This window comes from Acomys russatus, chromosome 29 (genome assembly GCF_903995435.1).
Source record: "Acomys russatus chromosome 29, mAcoRus1.1, whole genome shotgun sequence".
NCBI classification, from domain to species: Eukaryota; Metazoa; Chordata; class Mammalia; order Rodentia; family Muridae; genus Acomys; species Acomys russatus.
In genome coordinates this window covers 13,827,849-13,850,002 of record NC_067165.1, presented here as the reverse complement: position 1 = coordinate 13,850,002, position 22,154 = coordinate 13,827,849, and the positions used below count along the sequence as shown (strand labels likewise).

General features: G+C 48.9%; 1 protein-coding gene across 8 annotated transcripts in view; it reads left to right on the top strand.

The window, feature by feature from the left end:
- St3gal3 (ST3 beta-galactoside alpha-2,3-sialyltransferase 3) overlaps window positions 1-22,154 on the top strand; it is a 204,010-nt gene that overhangs the window by 149,530 nt on the left and 32,326 nt on the right. The window lies entirely within an intron of this gene.

Genomic DNA, 22,154 nt, shown 5'->3' with positions numbered 1-22,154 from the left:
GCTTCACCCAGACCAGCCTGGAAGCTGGCACTGTTGTCAACCCCTAGTGATCCCTGAGTGATCGCCGAGAGAGCATGGTGCCTGTCACTCTCTTGAGCTCTGTCCATCTGGAGTCTCCATGGCCAGAATCATGGAGAGTCCCTAGCAAGTTGCCCTTCCCCAAACTGGGGACCCTTGATCAGCAGGAGTGTGACACGTGTGACCAGCCATTCTAGATAGTCACTGGAGCATTCAACTCTGAAGAGCTGAGTTCCTCGTCCTCCCTGTGCCTTCCAGAGCCACACACAACAAACCTAGCCTCTCTTCTGCACCGTTTGTCCAGAGAGTTGAAGCTGGTGGTCACGTGGTTTCGGGTCTCTGCCCTCATGAGGCATCTGCGGGAGCCCTTTTCTGTCTTGGTGGACCTCTCCTGAGCCAGTTACATTTATTTCCATTCCCTTTAGGGAACCCCCATAAATAGGACTTCCTCCAGGGGGTGACCAGACAGAGGATGCCCCTTGTAATAGCCAGCATTCCACATATGCTACTTTTTTTTTTTAAGTGATCATGTCACACTGACTCTTTTAGTTTTGTGTCTGACGCTGTGATAAAATACCCCGACAAGGAGCCGGGTGTGGTGGCACACGCCTTTAATCCCAGCACTCGGGAGGCAGAGGCAGGCGGATCACTGTGAGTTCGAGGCCAGCCTGGTCTACAAAGTGAGTCCAGGATGGCCAAGGCTACACAGAGAAACCCTGTCTCGAAAAACCAAAAAAAAAAAAAAAAACCCGACAAAAAGCAAACTAGGGGATAAAGGGTTGACTTTAGCTCCAGGTTACATCCATCTTACAGGGAGTGAAGGCAGCAGGTACTTGAGGAAGCTGGTCACGTCCATGGTCAAGAGCAGAGAAAGGATGGGTGCAACATGCCTCCTTGCTTGCTTGCATGTACTCAGATTGGTTTCTTCTCTCTTGTGTAGTCTAGCATACCCCGACTAGGGAATGGTGCCACCCATAGTGGGCTGGGTCCTCCCATAATATCAATTAACTTAATTATGCCGGCTCTCCACAGACATGCCCGCAGGCCAAACCAACAGACAATACTTCATTGAGATGACTCTCTTCCCAGGTAGCCTAGGTTGTGTCACGTGATAATTAAAGCTGATCAGCACACTGACCATTAAGTCTTTTTTTCCCCCAGTGCTGGGAATTGAACCCAGGTCCTTGTATGTATGAGACAAACACCAAGCCACACTTTGCAGGCCTGGTCTCTACAGGCTGCTACTTGGCATGTGTGATGGATTTGTGGGCCCAGACCAAACCTGGGTGCCATATTGGAGCCACCTCCATGTGACAGGATTAGAAGTATGGAATGAGATATTTGTTGGTGACACTGGAGAAAGAGGAGACTTTGGTATTCTTGGTTCTTGGACTATCCTTGGTTAGTCCCAAGACCCTCCCTACGTGCGAGGACAGCAGTGTTGTTCTCTGGTGGGTGGTGTCTTCTTGCCTTCATTCGAACAAAGTGGGTCCAAAGTACATAACACCAACCCAGAGGTCCCAGAAAAACGCAAAAGGGGCTGGGGATGTAGTTCTATTGGTAGGGTGCTTGCTGAGCATACACAGAGCTCTAGACTCTGTCCCCAGCACAGCACGAATCTGGGCTTGGAAGGCCAGGGGTAGTGGCCCATACCTTTAATCCCAGCACTAAGGAGGCAAAGGTCAGTGGATCTGTGAGTTGAAGGCTGCCCTGATCTGCGTGGGGAATTCCGGACCAAATAGAGCTACATAGTGAGACTCTGTCCAATAGGTAGGCAGATAGATAGATAGACAGACAGACAGATAAAACAAAATGGGGCATGGAAACTGAGCATGGTGGTACACCCGGGAGAAGGAGGAAGAAGGATCAGAAGTTCAAGGCTGGGCTGGAGAGCTTGCTCCATGGGCAAGAGCAGTTGCTTGTGCAAGCGTGAGGATCCAAGTTCAGATCCCAGCACCTATGTCAAAAGCCAGGTGCAGCTACACATGCATCCTGCACCTGGCTTTTGCAGAGATGGGAGGATTTCAGGGATGCCAGACTTTATAGACGACTCTATCTCAAAGACATAACGTAGAGCAGGACGTCCGATGTCCTCTCTGACTAATGAGTGCACTCAGCTACACACACGTGAGCAGACATAGCGAATTCAAGGCCAGCCTGAGATACATGAGACCTTGTCTCATAGCGAATAAAAATAAAATAAAACCCTAGTAAGTGCCCCGCAGAAAGGTGCAGGGGGTGTGCAGCCAGACACTGACACTGCACGAATCTTTGAGAGTGAGCTGTTGCCTGCGCTGTGTCGATGGGGTCTGTAGGAGATGTAACTGGGCGTGGGCTTCTGACCCCAAAGCTCTGCTGTGAGGACAGGGCTTGCCCGAGTGTTCTCAGTCACTCTGGAGCCTCCAGACTCCCGCCAGAGCAGAACGGCTCACACCTAGCCAGAGACAGCGGAGTGCGGAGCAGGCTGAGGGAGTCCTTCCGGGCTGCTGTCCACCCTGCCTCTGACCTGGCACTCCCTGAGTGAGAAGGGCATGGTTGATACCAAAACTGGGAGGGGAGGAAGGGAGAGGAACTGCCAGTTATTGAGCAATGTGGCGTGCCAAGACTTTCTTCGCTTTATCACATTTCATCTTTACAGCAACCGGAGAGGTAGGCAGCACGTTCACTCGGCCCAGGTCACATTCATTCATTCATCAAGTATTTAGCGAGTGACGATTAAGTGTCAAGCTGTGCTAGCCATGGGGGAAGCTGACAGACAGACGCTCTGCCTTCACGGAGTGTGTGCTTAAGCAAAGACAGAGTGCAGAGACCAGACAGACAATAAATACAGTTAAGGGTCTGTGACTGGAAGTGTCAGAGGCAAGTGAAGAGGAGTGGAGAGGCGGGTGCTGGAGGGACTGCTGTTTCAGACAGCAGGCTTGGCAAACAAGCACGAACCAAAGGGCACAGAAGCTGACCCTGGTTACAAACTTGGACAGCTCAAGTGACTGGTAGTGGTGCCATAGAGATGCAGGTGAGCATCGCTGCGGAGCTGGTAGACACTCTGTCGCAGATACGTGCAGTGGGCTATCTGATGAACTGTGGACAGAAAGTCTGCCCCGTCATCCCAGAGGTTAGAGCAAGTTGTGTGGCTGCAGGCAGCGTAAGGGCCTCCCATGAACTCAGAGTGAGACCAAACAGGGTGTACTTTCTCTCATTCATATCTGTGCAGGTGTGTAGGAGGAGGTAGGTGATTTCCCACTCACACGAAGAGAAAAGCAAGGAAGCTGAGACTGATGGCCAGGTGGCGATTTCAATTACAGACTTGAGAACTGCAGCCAGAGGACCCTGGAAAGATGGCGGGTGATCCCAGGTATAGCTGTGAGAATGGGTGAGCTACCTGTAGACAGGTACCTGCTGAGGAGGGGCTGGAGATTGACGCCAGAAACGACTCCGGTTATCGATAGTGACCTAACCCAGGACAGAGCTGGAACAGGTAGGGGAAAGCAGGTTCCAGGAGTCAGCAAGGTCCGGCTCCTCTCCCCTTCAAGTGCCTAGTTTCTGTGTTCAGAAGGAAGCCTCTCTCCTGTTTCCCACTGTTGGAGAAAGGAGGGCACTGTCCGTATTGAGATCGATAACAACTGCTTTTAGAGCCCATCCCCCACTTTAATATTGACAGAGCCCACAGCCGAGAGGAGACACACCTGCTAAGCAAAGGGTGGTGAACTTGACTGCACACATGAGTCACTGGTGTTTTGTGGTCACAGAGGCTCACGGCTTTCAGAGAGATCAAGATGCAGAACAAGAAAGGGGGAGGGGTGATGATGGGGGATAAAGAAGGAGAAAGAGAACAAATATATATAAATCAGGAGTGGGGTCTTAGCATGTGGGAGACGCTGCCTCTCACCCGCCACTATAAGACACTGTGGACATCAAGGACAAGGGGGTTCACACATGAACCAGTCCTTACTAGGCTTGACAGTGTATGTCTTGGGGAGCTGTTGTGTGGCTAGAATCTAATCCTGGATGGACAGTCATGGGGTGCAGATTGCAGCAGGGAATGGGGGAGCCAGCTATGGCAGGCTCTTGTCCCGTGCACAGGGTCTACAATCTGCTGAGCGCTGTCCTAGGTGCCACGGGTGTAGTATTGAAGGTGAAGGGATGTCGCTCAGTGGTAGAGCACATGTTTAGCTTATGCAGGGTCCTGAATCCTATCCTTGCAGGAGGGAGGGAGAGAGGGAGGGAGGGAAATGATTAGTCAGTTTCTCATGAGGTCAAGATAGTGCCTCCCAGCTGGGTGTGATGGCACATGCCTTTAACTCCCCCACTCAGGAGCCAAGGGCAGGCAGATCTCTGTGAATTCAAGGCTCAAGGCCAGCCTGGTCTACAGAGAGAGTTCTAGAACAGCCAGAGCTACATAGCATGACATTGTCTCAAAAACAAAACAAAGCAAACAAACAAAAATAGGCCATCTTGGGGATGTGGAGCTAGACATCTGTAGAGGTTGAGGAGGGCCTGAGGTCCTAGGAGAGCCACACTTGTGTCGCACTGTGACTGAACTTCTAACTGTAGACCAAGTCTCCCTAAGCATTGAGACCAGTGACTCCTCCAGCTGTCCCCAGCCTCTCCTAAGCCATTTGGTGATTGATCTGGTGTTATTTAAAAAAAAAAAAAAAGCAATTCTATCACTCCAGCCCCCACCCAAAGTTAGCCACAATGCTGGAGCCCCTGAACCCTAGAAGGTAGCCAGAGTACTTTCCTAGGAGCACGGTCCCCAGGGGGACCACTTGGGAAATCCCAGGAACGGCCTGCACTGATGCATTGCCACCCTGGGGGCAGTGACAGACTGTGATGTAACCCAGCATCATGGGTGCGGAGCGTGATGCAGTCCAGTCCCCTGGGACAGGAGCTCCTGCACGAGAGACACACCCTCCCTTCTTCCCTTGAAGACCACCCTCAAGGCTCTAGCGGCAGTGGGTACCACATCCTTACCCTTTATCTTACAATGAGAGAGAGAGAGAGAGAGAGAGAGAGAGAGAGAGAGAGGAGAGAGGAGAGAGGAGAGAGTGAGGTGTAGGGTAGGGGATGGGGATAATACTTGTCTTACTTGGTGAGCCTAGTAGTTGCTCATGGGGCATCTGGGTAAGATACTCAGAGTGTGGCTGGTTAAGTGTGGCCTTGGCAACCACCAGCTCAGCACAGGAGACTGACTATCTGACTGTTTGACCACTCACATTCTCCACTCTCCCCGCGCCCCTTCGCCCCGCCCCCGCCGACATCCTTCCTTAGACCATAGGCAATGAGGGGTTGTAGAGTAAATGATAATTGATAAGAATCGCCCGTATGCCTGTCTTTGGGCCTCCATCTTGGCCCTCTCTCCTGAAGGTAGAAGGTCAGCCTCCGTGCATTCCTTGCCATTGTATCATCCCTGAACAGAAGAAAACAAACAACTGTGACCGCTTTCTCTAGACCGTGTCTACAGGGCTCAGAGCATAGTGCACCTGTGTTGGGTTCCTGAGGCAGCTCTAGAAGGTTCCTCTTTCATGGCTCTGGTGTCTGTTGAGCTGTGCCCCCGCTCCTGCCACCCAGATCCCCAGCCCTTGGTGAGTGGGCACAGCTCATCCAGTGGTCATGTGGCTCCTGCAGTCCTGTTGTCCCTCCTTCTGTGTGTGGGGAAGATGCCCTCAGCCTTTCTCACCCAAAGCTGCGTGTGAGTACGGAGCAGGCCCGCCCAGCTGCCAAGCGTGGAACAGCCCATCTCACAGTCCCACTTTGTGTGGTTTGTGCTCTGTCAGGAAAAACGAAGGCAGTAGTGAGTAAGCCACCTCACAGACTAGAATAAGGTAAATACTAGAGGGAGAAAGAGGAGGAGGAAGAGAAGGAGGTGGGCAGGGTGACAGGAGCAGACAGGCTCGGTGGTAAGCGGGCTGGTCAGGGTTGGCCTTGTGAGATCTGAACAAAGATTGGAAGGAGTGGAGGGAGGGGAAGCCAGCGTGTATCTGGAGGAGGAACATTTCAGGCCCTAAGGCAGCAAGGAGTGTGGCCAGGAGCTAGTAGGAGACTAGGTCAGAGAGGAAACTGAGGCCCACAGGCCATCGCAGGGTCTCTGCATGGGGTGTGCAGGCATTTCGTGGGGACAGCTTGATCTTTGAGGGAGGGACTTGCTCCTTTTTGTCAAGAGAAGGATGTGCAGTAGATAGAGGTGGCTTTGCAGATCTGGATCTCCTCTGGTGGATCCTATCTGCTGTGACAGGCGCAGTCCTTGGTGCCGGGGTACATGGCAGTGCACAGTTCAACTAGGGCTTAGGTTTCCGTATAACAACAAGCAAGAACCCAGGGGAGAGGAGAGGTGGTGAGCCAGGTGGCTTTCCACGGTAATCTGTGCCTTGGAGGACACTGCGGGGTGTCCCAGGGAAGCAACAGGAAGCCCACACAGGTGGCAGAGCCCAACAAGACCTCTGTAAAGGAAGAGGTGTGTCCAACACACAAGAGCCAGCCTTGAGGAAGGTCCAGACACTGAGAAAGTTTGCTCCATCCGAGGGTAGCCAGAGGCCATCAGAACATGGGATCAGGAGGGAAGGATGACCAGAGTCGAGAGAGAGAGAGGGTGAGGCTTCTTCCCCATGGCCTGTGGTTGGGTTTCCTCAGAGGCAGTGAGAAGGGATTCCTATCAGAGGAATGAGTGTCACGTGGGTGCTCTGGGAGGGCCACCAGAGCCTGTCTGAGGGCAGGGGCAAGGGTGGAAGCAGGCCATCTCCCATTGCAGTAGTAAAGCAACACGGGATGGCAGTAGATGGGGCAGGCGAGTGAACGAGCTCAAATATGTTTAGAGATAGTACTAACAGAACTTGCTGATAAACTGGCAGAGAAGCGACCAAGAGAAAGAGATGAGTCAAGAGTGACTCTGTGGAATGCTGCCCAGCTGGCAAGAGAGGGATCTGTGTGTAAAATAGGCATTCCTCCTGTCGTGTCTGAGGATCCGGGCAAGTGGCACCGAAAAAAATGAAAATGACTGACTCCTGGCTTGGGGTTTAACCAACAGCATCCGCCTGGCCTTCCTCCTCACCATGACTGCCAGCGCCCCAGGCTTCTGGGCCTCTATGTAGCCAGTGGCTCCAGCTCATTACTCTCCTGGCTTCACAACAGCCCCCCACATTGGGCTGAACCCATCCAACCACCTTTCCTCTGTGTGCTGCTTCTGGGCAGCTTGGCCTTGGCCACAAGCAAGTGCCAGTCTTGGTGCTGCCAATGGCTTTGTGGTCCCTGCCTCTTGGGACTGCTCAGCGCCACTCAGCGGTCCTGTTGGCTTGTCGTGGGACTGTTATAGATCTCTGCCATTCACAGGTCACTGCTGTCCACCTTTCCCTAACCCCCAACCCTGAACCCTGAACCCTAAAGAAGAGACTCTCGGCTCCTCCCTACTACCAAGTTTGCCTGTCAGGGTAGCCATCTTCACAGCATCTCTCCCCTCGTACTTTACATCAATTTCCCTCTGGGGTCCACTGTCACCTTCAGTCACCTGTGCCCCTTCTCTGTCAAACTTGTCTTCTTCCTCTTGGAATGCAGATATGCCCTTCTTCTCATCTGGCCTCACTCTGTAGCTTCCACTTCCGTCTCCCCCATCTCTACTCTTTAAAAGTGGCCATGGCAGCTGGGTGGTGGTGACACACACCTTTAATCCCAGCACTCAGGAGGCAGAGGCAGGAGGATCTCTGTGAGTTCCAGGCCAATCTAGTGTACGGAGTGAGTCCAGGACAGCCAAGGTTACACAGAGAAACCCTGTCTCAAAAAGCAAACAAACAAAAAGTGGCCATGGCTCTCTCTTCATCACTTTCTTCCTTCTCTGTCTCCTCAAACCCTGCAGTTCTGGTCCCGCCCCTCTCTCCGGCCACAACAGTGGCTTTCATGTGTTCCCACAAGCAACACAGTAAGAATGTGGCAGTAAATAGTACCGACCCATGAAGTCACTGTTGATTAAGTAAGGTAGTGCATGTGCATAGGCCCAGGGACACAGGAAGAGCTCAGGAGCTGTTTGCTATTAGCTGTGTGTTTTTTGTGTTTCACAGCTTGCCTCTCTACCTGGCTGCCTCACCCACAATCCACAGAGGCAGGGACTGAGGCTCTTGTCACATTCCCAGCGACCAGCACAATGCGTGGGATACTACATGAAATATATTGGGAAGACAGGTGATGGATTCTGGAGGCCAGTGGGACCGTGCCATGCCCTCTGGGTTCTGTGACTTGTCCTGACAGTCTAGCCATCCTTTGGGGTCTCCCTGCTTGGAGCAACTGCCTATACTCTCTATTCTGTCCCATAGCTCCCCACAGCCTTCCCTGCTCCCCACCCTCCTCCTCCACACTAGGTACAGGCTGTCAGCAGAGCCACTGGGAGCCTGTCAGCAGGAGCTCAGACACTGCCCCTCGAGGGCCTCTGGCACAGCCTCTCCGCTCCTTCAGTGCAGGCCTCCCTCCTTGCCTGTCATACATGTCAGGCTGTGGCTCCAGCCTGTCTGGACACAGATGTGGCCACAGTCCCTCTGCAGGCGAAGGGCGATCACTGGCAAGATTTCAGACCTGGGGAGTGGGTAGTGGTTCTGAACAATGGAGACATCACTGAAATCTTGCCCTCTGAAACGGAGATGGGGGAGTATAGGTGAGGGTGGGGGGAATTGGGGGGGTGGTTATAGCTCAGTCCATAAAGGGCTTGCCTCAGAAGCATGAAGGCCTGAGTTCAACCCTCAGAACCTACATTAAAGCCAAGTGTGAGCTAGGCATGGTGGTGCACGCCTTTAGTTCCAGCACTCTGGAGGCAGAAGCAGGCAGATCTCTGAGTTCAAGGACAGTCAGGGCTACACAGAGAAACCTTGTTTCAAAACAAACAAAAAAAAGCTCAAGTGTGGTGGTGTGCATTTGTCATCCCAGTACTAGGGAGGCAGGGCCAGGTGGACCTCTGGAGTTCATTGGCCAGCCAGTCTAGCCTGTTTGATAAGCTCCTGGCCAATATAATAGCCTTTCTCCAAATGTGACTCTCAAGGTTGACTTCTGACCTTAACTTGACGTACATGCACATGCACGCGCGCGCACACACACACACACACACACACACACACACACACACACACACACACTCTGTCCATGAGTTGCTGCACAGAAGGTAGTATCTAGACCTTCACAGGTGAGTGAATTGGTCCTGGAAGGTCCATACTGTGGGGGCTGTCACCCCAAGCTGGTACCCTTTCTCACAGGCCACAGACCTGCTGTGTGCTTGGCTACATTAGGGTACCACAGTCTGGTGGGGAACCAAGTGATGATGTTAGTATTTTGCTAGATGGTAAGATCGTAGTATGCACAAAGAATAGTGGTGGAGCAGAAGGTTTAGTAGGCCCCATGTGACCTAAGGACAGTGTCAGTAAGGTAGACATGCTGTGGGGCAGGCCTCGGGGAGTGAACAGACGTTCCTGGGAATGAGTCAGGAGACGAGCAGGCATGAGGTGTTAGGAGCTCAGTGCATTCTAGAAATTATAATTACATAATTGTAAAAAAAAGTCAGAGCTGCCAGATGTGATGACACAGGCCTTTAATCCCAGCACTCGGGAGGCAGAGACAGGCGGATCTCTGTGAGTTCCAGGCCAGCCTGGTTTACAATGTGAGTCCAGGATAGCCAGAGCTCTGTTACACAGAGAAACCCTATCTCAAAAAAACAAAAGTCAGAGCCAAGGGGAAGGAAGAGGAGACAAGATACCTGGGGACTAGAGAGGTCGAAAGGAGCTAGGTTGTAAACATGTGCACCAGACCGGAGGGTTGAAACTCTGTCCTCCAGCGAGCAGCCACAGCTGGTGGAATCCCACACCAGACTCATCCAAGCAAAGAGGAAATGTGTCCATCCAGATGACTAAGCCATGTTGCTAGACTTCCTGGCCTACTCAAGCCTGCAGCTTGTTTCTGCCTTCTCCTTGGCATCCTCTCATGATAGCTGTGTCCAGGTAGCTTCAGGATCGCTCCACACTTCTAAGCCTATCTACATTGGCCAGCTTTTTTTCCCCTAAGGGGCCGGACAGCACTTACATTTGGCTTTGGCAAATTCAGGCTGTATTTGGTCTAGATTGTCTCTGCCACAACTGTTTGGCTCTGCTGTTGGATCATGAAAGCAGCCACAGACTATTGTAGAAATGAATGGGCGTGGCCGTGTTCCAATAAAACTTTATGGGAACAAACAGCTGGCCTAGAGGGGTTGTCTAACCCCTCTTTTAGGCTTTGTGATCTTTATAGAGAAAAAAAAACTCCTACTTCCTCTGGTATCTAAGTGCCTAGTCTCATATATATATATTTATATATATTATTTTTTTAATCTTGTTTTATTTTATGTGTATGAGTGTTTCAACTGCATGTATACTATGTGTGTGCCTGGTGCCCTTAGAGGTCCAAAGAGATATCTGGTCCCCTAGAACTGGAGTTATAGACGATTGTAAGTTGTTATGTGGGTGCTGAGAACCAAATCAAGGCCCTCTGCAAGAGCAGCAAGTGCTCTTAACTGCTGAGCCATCTCTCCAGCCTCCTATTCTTTTTAATTTTATTTAGTTATTTATTGTGCATGTGTGTGCACATGAGTGTGTGTGTGTGTGTGTGTGTGTGTGCTCAACTAGCAGAACACCATTACAACAAAAAGGGGCTGAAATATAAACATCCTCTGCAAACTACAGTGAGAGAACTTGAACTGAACATCTGAAGTCTCCAGTGATTGAAACATGGTACAGCCTTGCAGGTGCGGTCAGGCCAGCCCTGCAGTGCTGGCAAATGCCTGCCTAGCCTTTTCCTGTGTGCAGTGCTGCACACTGAGTGCTGCACCCAGTTCAGAAGGCACTTGCTCATTACTTCCTCCCTGTTGCACTACCTACCTGGGTGGGACCAGAGGGCAGAGCCCCTGGGACTCGAGCTAAATCTCCTCCCTGGCCATTTGTCTATAGTACCCTGCTGCTCAAATGCCCTCCCCAGCACTCTCTGCCAGGCTCATGACTGCTTGTCATTCAAAGCCCAGCCCAGTTTAGTCATCATCTCCTTTCAAGAAATCTTTGCTGTGTGCCCAATTTGCTCTATACCCTTTGTGTCCAAAATACAGGCTCTGGAGACGGACTTCCCTCCCTATGCTGGTTTCCTTGTCTCTACCATTAGCTTCTGTAAGGAGGACCAGCGCTGATGCGCACTGATGCTCTCAGCTAGCACTGGGCCCGCAACCTAGGATCAAGGGGCAGAGATGCATTCTGCAGCTCCAGCTAGTCCCCAATAAGCTGTGTTTGAAAGGAGCTTCAAGTGCAGTCGTACCGGGGGGTAGGCACCTGCTGTCAGTCTCTTTTCCTCTGAGCACTCTAAGGGCATATGCCCACCTATCTGAAAGATTTAGCATCTGTTCTCAGACGCTTGCTTTCCCGTGGGAGAGAACAGCACGGCGTAAGGCTGACAGGGCATTTAGAAAGCATTTATCTTCCTCGCTTAGACATATCCCAGGGTCTTACTGTGCCAGGCCCTCTATGATGTCTTGTAGCAATTAGATGCTTTAAAGCAAGACTGGGTAGGTCTTAGAAAACTTGTGTCCTCTCTGTTTTATGTACCCACCCTCCTCACTGTAGGTTCTGGCTTTCCCCTACCAGATGAGTCGCATGTTAGGGTTAGGGCAAAGCCTCCAGCCGAGTCTAGCTGGAGTGTGCTGTGCTTTCTGGTCTAAGCCGTCATGGCAAGGTTCTGCCTTCTGTGCTCTCTGTGCTTTGCAGGCTATTTATAGACATGGCTAACAGGCGGGCCACCCAACAGGCACGCACACACATGCGCGCGCGCACACACACACATACATATACTCACATACACACTCACATGTATACATACACTCTCTCACACACACTCACACATACATACACACACTCACATACATACATACTCACACACACGTACACACATACATACACATACTCACATACACACACTCAACACACATACATACACACACACACACACTCACATACATACATACTCACACACACGTACACACACATACATACACACACTCAACACACATACATACACACACATACACACACACACAGAATAAATGTTTGGGGTTTTTTGTTTGTTTGTTTGTTTTTGTTTGGTGTTTTAGCCCTGGCTGTCTTGGACTCACTTTCTAGACCAGGCTGGCCTCTAACTCACAGAGATCCACCTGCCTCTGCCTCCCTGAGTGCTGGGATTAGAGGTGTGCATCACCATACCTGGTGAATAGACATATTTTTATAGAAGTATTTTAGGCAGATGCAAGGTCCAGGGTGTTTACTTTCCTCACCGTACCTCAGGCACACTGCTGAGCTGGAGGATCCCTTTAGAGGGTCCCGTGTCATCATTCCTGGCCGTCAGGCTGACTTGATACCTCACCATGGTCCTATGCCAGCTTGGCAGCAGGGCATCCTCCTGTAAGCTTGACAGCAGGGCATCCTCCTGTAAGCTTGACAGCAGGGCATCCTCCTGGCTCCCGCCTTGCCATAAGAGGCATTCAGGTTAGTGCCTTTCTGGGGCCTCAAGTCCCCAAACTACTGGGCTCTTGGATCTAAGGGAAAATAACAGGCAGGTCTCTGAAGGACTTCCGCCTCCTCCTTCCGGGATACCTTCTCACGCACTCACACACCCTTCTGGAACCCGATCCTGAGGCTGCCTCAGAGTGCTGGGCCTCTCTTGGGGCTGGCGGGCTGGGGCCTGTCTGTTAGAGCTTGCCTCACCCTGCCCTGCTACCCTCTAGGCCAGGGCAAACGGATCAGGCACTCTACACCCCTGGTACTCTGGCCAGTCATCCTTTAGTCATCCCACACCTGAAAGGCCACCGCTACATTGTGTGGGCCCCCTACTGGCGTGCTGGTATGGAGAGAAGCCCCTGCGTGCTAGTCTAGGTGTATGAAATTCTACCACAGGCCACTTCCAGAGTTGACAGCACACATATATTCCACCTTCATCATCACCCGCCCCCACACTTCCTGTTATTTGTGTCCCCTGGCTCAGTTTCCAAGGCCTCTTGGGCTCTGAGCCACCTCACAGGTGCCCAGTAAGTGTGCCAGCGAGAAGAGGGCAACATGCAGGGAACCAGAGGAAGGTTTTCTAGAGGAAGCACCGTTTAAGTTTAAAACAGAACAGAAACAGAATTTTCCAAGTAGATAGGCAAGGTTTGGGGACTAGAGGAGGGCCCTGTGTTGAAAGCAGAGAGGTGACACAGGTAAATGCTTAAGGACTAGTGTGTTCAGGGAGCCACAGAGGGAGGGAGGAGAGCAGTGGTGCCAGGGCTCAAGTGCAGGTGGCGTAAGGTTGAGAGATGAATGGGGACAGAAGTTTTTCTGCTTGCTTTCTTTCTTTCTTTTCTTTTTCTTTTTCTTTTTCTTTTTTTGGTTTTTCGAGACAGGGTTTCTCTCTGTAGCCTTGGCTGTCCTGGACTCCCTTTGTAGACCAGGCTGGCCTGGGATTACAGGCGTGCACCACCATGCCCATCTTTTCTCTGCTCTTTCTGAAAGTTCTAAGGATAAGATGTCTGTAGCTAAAGGGGTAACGTGGTCAGGAAAGTCTGTTAAGGGGCCAGTGAGATGCTGTGGTGGGTGAAGGTGTAGCTGCTGCCAAGCCCAGTGACCCAAATTCGACCTCCAAGACCCACAGGCTGGGAGAGAAGTGGCTCCCACAGGTTGTCCTCTGACCGACACGCATACAAAATATCTAAATAAAAGAGTATCTTATTTTTCAATATATATTTTATGCATAAGGGTCTTGTCTCGTGTGTCTGTGCATCTGGTGCCCACTGAGGCTGGAGGAGGATCCTCGGCAAGAGCAGCCAGTGCTTTCAGCCGCTGAGCCACCTCCCCAGCCCATGTGTGCCTGCAGGCCAGAAGAGGGCACCAGATCTCATTCTAGGTGGTTGTGAGTTACCATGTGGTTGCTGGGAATTGAACTCAGGACCCCTGGAAGAACAGACAGTGCCCTTACCCTCTGAGCCATCTCTCCAGCCCCTACAAACATAATCTTAAAACATGTTTTAGAAATCGTTTTAAAAAGAAAGGAAAGCCAGTTGGTTCTGCTCTTGAGGGAAGACCTATGGAGTGGGAGCAAACTGCGGCAGGATGGCAGCTCCCGCTTTGGTGTCAGAGCGGTCAGACAACGAAGCAGATATCCAGGTAGGTAAAGGGGCTGGAGGAGTCAAGGAAGCAAGAAGCTGAAGACAGTCCCATTCAATGTTCTTAGTTTTCTATCTGATTCTGCCCAAGGATGCTGGGAAGGCCAGAAAGTTTGTAGAGCATGTTTGGAAAAGGTGCCGAGCAAAGCCAAGCGTCAGGTCTATGAATCAGTGGTGGCATCTACCCAGGGTGGATGTGGATGTGTGTGCTTGTCTGTGTGTAGATGCAAATGTTCATCTGTGTGTGTGTTTATATGTTCATCTGTGTGTAGATGTATGTGTTCATGTGTATGTGCAAGTGTGTGTGTGTGTGTGTGTGTGTGTGTGTATCATCTGGGTGTATATGTATGTGTCTTTGTATGTGTGTATGTATGTGTGTGTGTGTGTGTTCATTTGGGTGTATATGTATGTGTCCGTGTATGTGTGTTGATCTGGGTGTGTGTGTGTGTGTGTGTGTGTGTGTGTGTGTGTGTTTACCTGGATGTTCTAGACAAAGGGAAAAGTTATGGCTGAAATTCCTTGCTGCCCCCATACCATAATAAAAGGTATAAAGGTGTGAGATTAGATTAATCTCTGGTTAGGTTTTGCTTCATGAGTGGGACAAAAAAGAGACAAAGGAGGCAGGGGAAGGGGCACGTGGTCCTGACAAGAGAGACAGTGAAGAGACGTATGTAGGTTCTATCCAGGAGGATAACAGACTAGAAGTGTGTATGGAAGCCAAGAGGTCCAGGAGCAACAACACAAGAGAGAGAGGAGAAGGTGGACTGTTAGGAGGGTGTGCATACAGTGTGCAGTGATGGAGGGTTTCAGTCTGCGCCTGAGAAACAGAGGCTGATGTGGAGTGGAGCTGTGCATGACAAGGGTGACTAGAGCTAAGTACGATCTCTGGAAGCTTCTAGGACATTGATATTTCTGAAAATGATGAGCAAACCAGGGTTTGCACGCAAGATGACGCAGATGCTGAATCTTCCTTGCACGAGGCAGATTTGTAGATGATTTCTTGAAAGCCTGCTAAAAGGAGAGTTAGGCGGTGTTGGTGGTGGCAGCGGTGATATGAAAGTTACAGTGTTCTCTGTGATGTAACTTCCAGCATCTGTCTTCTCTTCTGGAGTTCTAAGGGAAGAACAGCACAACAGTGTAGGGTACCATAGCCTGTTCCCACCCTGAAACGCCAACCCTCTCAGCAGGAAAGACAGAGCTAACACAAGCGAAATAAGGGGTCAGTGTGGACTGTGCTTAAATTTGTATAGCTAGAGTCAGTGGTACAGAAAAGGGAAACCAGGACACACATGCACATTAGAGTGTGTGTGCGCGCGCACACACACACACACACACACACACGAAAGGGTCAAGAGTCACAGCATAGTCCTAAAGGAGATAGAGTCTTTTGATAGACATAGAAGTAAATAAAATGGATCCAATCTTTACACCAATCAAGATGAGTCACATTTAAATGTGATAAAGAGGGAGCTGGAGAGATGGCTCAGCAGTTAAGCACACTGGCTGCTCTTCCAGAGGACCCAGGTTCAACTCCCACATGGCAGCTCACAATTGTCTGTAACTACACTTTCAGGAGAACTGCCACCCTCATACAAATGTACATGTAGGCAGAATACCAATGCACATAAAATAAGAATATGCAAATGAAGATAAAAGATTGTTTTGTGTGTGTGTGTGTGTGAGAAAGAATAACAAAGTGCAGAAAGAAGCATGGATAGATCTCTCTGAGGCCTGGGATGAGGAAAACTTACTCAAAATCTTAGTCAAAACTTAGACTCAAAATCCAGAAGCAATAGAGAGGGTTGGCAGATTCTTGATGACATTTTTTTTTTTAATTAAATAGAAGAAAAGAAGGTAAGAAAAATGCCATCAGCCAAGTAATAAACAAACAGGAGGAATGTAATTTTGTCTCAGAGGGTTATATATTTAATATGTAAAAGGATTCATGATTTAAAAAAAAAAAAAAAGGAAATGGTCAATGTCTGGTAGAAAAAAAAGCACTAAGGGGTTTAAACAAAGTTCACAGGGAACCACAAATAACCTTTTCATGTCTAAAACAATTAGCGGTCTTATTCATGCAGCATGCAGCCTGGTGGGGTGGCCATGTTTTAATTGAAAGGGAGGGAGAGAAGGAAGGAAGGCTAAAATGGCAGTGACGGCCCGGCATGGTGGCATATACCTGTAACCCCAGCTCTCTTAAGGCAGGAAGATTCCTTTGTGTACATGCCCAGGCTGGGCTACATAGTGAGTTCTCTAAACTACACAGCAAGACCCTACCTCAAAAAAAACGGGGGGCGGCTGGAGAGGGACTGGAAAAAATGGCTCAGTGGTTAAGAGCATTGGCTGCTCTTCTAGAGGACCCAGGTTCAATCCCCAGCACCCACATGGCAGCTCACAACCATCTGTATCTGCAGTCTCAAAGGACCCAACATCCTCTGCTGGCCTCTGTGGGCACCAGGCATGTGTGTGGTGCATAGACATACATGCAGGCACTCAGACAGATAAAGTAATAAAATTATTTTTTAAAAACCCAAATAAATAATAAGTAAAAATGATGTAATCTCTTTGCTACCAGACTGACAAGCCTGAAGTCTAACAGTGTTCTCTCCCACTGTAGTAGTTGGGGAGTGGAACGTTACATACTGCTGGTGGGTGTCACAAAATGTCACAGTCCCTGTGGAAGACAGTTTGGCGATATGGAGCAACAGCACACAGGCACAGTTTCCATTTGATTCAGCACACACACTCCTGGGATCTCTTTATTGGTAAACAGAACAGGTATGTGGGGCCAGGTGTGCTGGCAACCACTGTAATTTCAGCACCTAGGCATCTGAAACAAGAGAGTCACAGGTTCGAGACTAGCCTGGACAATGACTGCAAAAGATGACAATGACAAAGAAGGAGAAGAAGGAGGAAGAAAAAGAAGAAAGAGGAGGAGGAGGAGAAAAGAAGAAGAAGAAAAAGAAGAAGAAGAAGAAGAAGAAGAAGAAGCTGCTGCTGCTATTGCTAGCCACTGTTGTTGGAACCTGTTTTATAAAAGACTAGAAACAAAGGGATTGACTGTTTTATACATGGTACATAACTGTCAAGGCATATGAGGTATATACCAGTAGTCCAAATGTGTGTAATATATTAGGTTAGGGAATGGAATGGAATGGCTTACATCTATAATTATAGCATTTAGAATGCTACGGCAGGAGCTTTCAAATTGGAAGAAGAAAAAGAGGAGGAGGAGGGGAAACCCTGTGGGAATAGAAGTGACGATCGGAGATGAGCACAGGTGAAAGCTGCGCTTCTTGAATAGGCTACTTTGTGAATTTAACTTGGGCACTACATAAAGCCTTATGACATCCAAAGGCAAAATTCAACTCAAGTGAGAGGAAAGCAGCCCCTTTTAAAGCAAAAACGAGACAAAACCTGACTGTGGCTTATGCACAAATCAGCTCAGATGAAGTATTTCAAGTGGCAAAAGCAAAGCCATTTCCTACACTTGTCACACTGGAACTCAAGGCACCTAACGCAGAAGAGAAATGCAAGAGAACTTAGATTGTCTTTGGTAAAGATAGAGTGAGTAGGGCCAGAAAGTTGGGCTCAGGAGGAGCTTGCAGCCAAGTCTGGAGGCCCAAGTTAAATCCTCAGGACCCACATGGTGGAAGGAGAGAGTTACTAAATGAATGTAATTAACCTTGTTTTTTTTTTTTTTTTTTTTTTTTTTAGTTTAGTGTAAGTAATGATGCTGGTACTCTCTGTAATGTCGTGTGTGTGTGTGTGTGTGTGTGTGTGTGTGTGTGTGTGTGTATGTACACGTATGCACACACGTATGTGTATGTATTTATGTATGTGCATGCACGTGTGTGTTTCCTGTATGTACATGTTAGGATAAAGCAACTAAATGTGTTGATATTATTAGAAAGGAGCTCAACTAAACAGCAATGAGGGGTGGGCTGGAGAGATGGCTCATTGGTTAAGAACACACAGTGCTCTACAAGGACTTGAGGTCAGTGTCCAGCCCCTACCCTGAGTAGATCACAGTCAACTATAACTCCAGGTCCAGAGACACATCACTTCTGGCCTCCACAGGCACCTACACTCACAAGCGCATACACACGCAGAGACACACAAGCATACTTATAATTAAAAATAAAAATAAATAGTTTTTAAGAAGAAAGAGCCAGGCTGGGTGTGGTGACACATGCTTTTAATTCTAGCATTTGGGATGCAGAGGCAAATGGATCCCTGACGGTTTAAGGGACACAGTTACCCTTCCGGCACGTATCAAAACTGATGCTCCCTTGCGAATATGGTTCTGTAGACTGCTTTGTGGACTGGCTTTCCCTTAATTCACGGAGACTGGATCCAATAATGGAACCTGGAGGCTGTTGATAATACTAATTTGCTCCACCTGAAAAGGTCTGGGAACAGGGACTGACCTTAGGTATGAGAGCATCCTGGCCACTGAGATGGGGATCTTTCTGAATCATTTCCAGCACCTTGGGCAAAAGACGGAGTCCAGGTGGGGTCAAAAAATGGGACCCATAGCGTTTTCTCACATGAGAAAGCCAGGTCTTTATCAGAGATTGCTAGATGCATCCAGCATCTCCAGACAAGGTGCGCCCAACAATTCAGAAGCCAAACTGAAAGGCTCTAGAGGCCAAAGACAGCTTGTTCTAAACAGCAAAGAGTATTCATTACAGTAAGTTGGCATGTATCAAGTGTAATAAAATGTATAAATCCTTAATGATTTAAAGAGGGGAAATAACCGTGTTAGCCAGATCTGAAAAGCACTAAGGGGTGATCTCATTGCCCCGAAAGTTGATAAATGAAAGGGAAATCAGGCACTTTCCTCATCTTTCCTGTGTGCCCCGTTCCTGAGGACGACCAAAAGGTTGATGAATGAGATGATAGAAATTAATGGAAGCTTCTACAACCCAGCCTCTGGCAGGTCTGGGCACTGACCCCAGTGACTGCAGAAGGCCCTGTGTACCAAGCCACATCAGCTCTCATCACCACAGGGGAGCATCTGTGTTTCCTAGGTGGGCTCTACCAAACCTGAGTCGGATCAAGCCTCCAGCTCGAGCCTCAGTTGACATCCAGGCACCACTTGTACTTGATGGGTTTAAAAAAAAAAAAGAAAGAAAAAGAAAAAGAGGTTACAAGTTTGGGTAGGTAGGGAACTTGTGGGGGATGGGTGAATGTGGGAGGAGTTAGGAGAGACGTGAATATGTACAAAACTCTCAAAGAACATAAGGGGGAGGGGGCGAGGAGATGGGCGACTGAGATCACTCAGTGGATAAAGGCCACCAAGTCTGAAGACCTGAGCTCTATCCCTGGGACCCCACATGGTGGAGGAGAAAACCGAATCCTACAGGTTGTTCTCTGACCTCCACACACAATAAATAAATAAATATATATATATATATATATATATATATATATATATTTTTTTTTTTTTTTTTTTTTTTTTAAAGTAAGACAAGAACAATTGGAGCTGAGGATGTATTTTATTTGTAGAGCACTTGTCTGCCAGGTAGAAAGACCCCGTCTCTACCCGCAGCATAGCAAGAAGTTTAAGAGTATAAATACTGCAAGGAGAGGGAGGGGTACCGGTTGTAAAGGGGTGCACCACCCACCAGCTGCAAGGACCACTAGAGGAGGCCAGCTCCTTCTTTGAAGAGATATAAAAAGAGGCTACAGAGTATCTAAAGCAGGAAGGCCCAATAAAAGGATGAGGTGGAGTGGCAAGTGTTTGAAAGCATCGTAAAAGTAAGAAAGGGGTAGGTCACAAGCTCTAAACAGATGGATTTTATGAGGCCTTATCTGGCCCATTTAATGCATTTTTCCAGTCTTGTCCTGTGAACTTTTTTTGACTCTTACTAATTTGGCAACTCCCACTTTGCTTGGTTACATTTTCATTTGTTGCTTCTTTTCCTTTTGACTTTTGGGGCCTGACACGGGCCACGTTATCAACAGCCTCCAGGTTCCATTATTGGATACAGTCTCCGTGAATTAAGGGAAAGCCAGTCCACAAAGCAGTCTACAGAACCATATTCGCAAGGAAGCATCAGTTTTGATACGTGCCGGAAGGGTAACTGTGTCTGTAGTATAGGACTGTGGCACATGTGTGTTTGCCTGCACATTTCCCAAAATTAATAGTTATTACAGGGCGCACACACAAAAAAAGCTATTTTAAGCCAGGTGTGGTGGTACACGCCTTTAATCCCAGCACTCGGGAGGCAGAGGCAGGTGGATCGCTGTGAGTTCAAGGCCAGCCTGGTCTACAAAGTGAGTCCAAGACAGCTAAGGTGACACAGAGAAACCTTGTCTCAAAAAAAAAAATCTATTTTAAATTTTGGGTATGTTAGAGGCTGAGGAGGTGAGCCAATTGGTAAAGTGCTTGTGCAAAGCCTGAGGACCTGATGTTGTATCCCCAGCACACACATAAAAAGCTGAAACAGCTTCTCATCCCACCGGGCCTGTCATCCCAGCCATCCCAGAACCGGGAAGGCAGACAGGTGGATCCCTAGGGCTCACTGGCAAGACAGACAGCTCCGGGTTCATGGAGAGCCTCTGTCTCCAAAAAAAAAAAAAAAAAAAAAAAAAAGTAAGTAGAGAATGATGAAGGAAAACACCATTTAATGCATTTTCCAGTCTTAACTTTGCCTCCACACATGTATGTGTATGCACATGTACACACTACATACACACACACCCCGGGAGGGAAGGAGGGAGGGAGGGAGGGAGGGGGAGAGAGAGCGCTACTCTTCATTATTGGACCTACTATATTCATAGGCAAAAGTAGACCACATAGGAAGAAAAATGGTTTTTTGAAATTAAACTAAGGTGTTGCTGGGTGTGGTGGTGCACCTCTTTAATCCCAGCGCTTTGGAGGCAGAGGATTTCTGTGAGATGAAGACAGTCAGGGCTACACAGTAGGAACCTGTCTCAAAAAGGAAAATAGTGTAGTTGTATTTATATGTGTATGTCGTGTGTGTGTGTCTGTGTGTGTGTGTGTGTGTGTGTGTGTGTGTGTGTCTGTGTGTCTGTGTGCCTATGAAGGCCAAAAGAAGGCATGGCATGCCCTGGAGCTGGAGTTACAGGAGCTTGTGAGCCACCTGGTGTGGGTACTAGAAACTGAACTTGGGTCCTCTGGAAAAGCAGCCAGCTCTCAACACTAAGCCATCTCTCCAGGCCCCCAAAATACAATTTTCTTAAGAGTAAAAATTATATAAACTCTAATAGCCTGGGGGACAAAAAGGGGAGAAGGGGAAAAAAAAAATACATGTAGCTCTCTCAGCCAGATCTGAGATTTTATTAGCATATGATATCCCGTACATACTGTGCACGAAGCAGATAAAATCCCGTCCAGGCTTGACTCTGGAACGTTACAAAGCTCACATCACGTCAGTCCTGAGACAGAGAGTTAGCTCTCGGTGTGTGTGCACCCGGATACCTTGTTCCCACTGCCGCTGCTTGTACACCTTGGCCACGATTCTTGCCTCCAGAAAGTCTCAAATATGCTATCAATTTATTTGGATTTTATATGTGAGAAATCGAACTTGTGCATAAAGGGGAGTGTCCGCTGCTGGGACCCACAAGTCTGAAGGAGACTGTCATGACTGTGAGCATGGCCACCTTTGAACAAGTCACGGGGGAGGGAGCAGGACTGTGTTTCCATCCCTTTCAAGTTCATGTCAAAGTCTCTAGAGATAAGAGGCCTCTGGAGTGATTCCTTAGCTCGTTGCTTTCGGGATGGTGGAATAATTGAGTCAGTCATGATGGAGGTGAGAAGTGGATGCTTAAGCATACAGTGTGTGAGGAGGGAATGGTCCAGCTTCCTGGTGTGGGCTGGGGTTGCAGGGGGTGCTTTCCTGTAGCCTCCGGCTATGAGACAAGCTAACTGGAGTTGAGTCAGAAGCAAAGGTTCATAGTCACTGAGGCCTAGGCCTCCACATGGGTGACTCTTGATCAG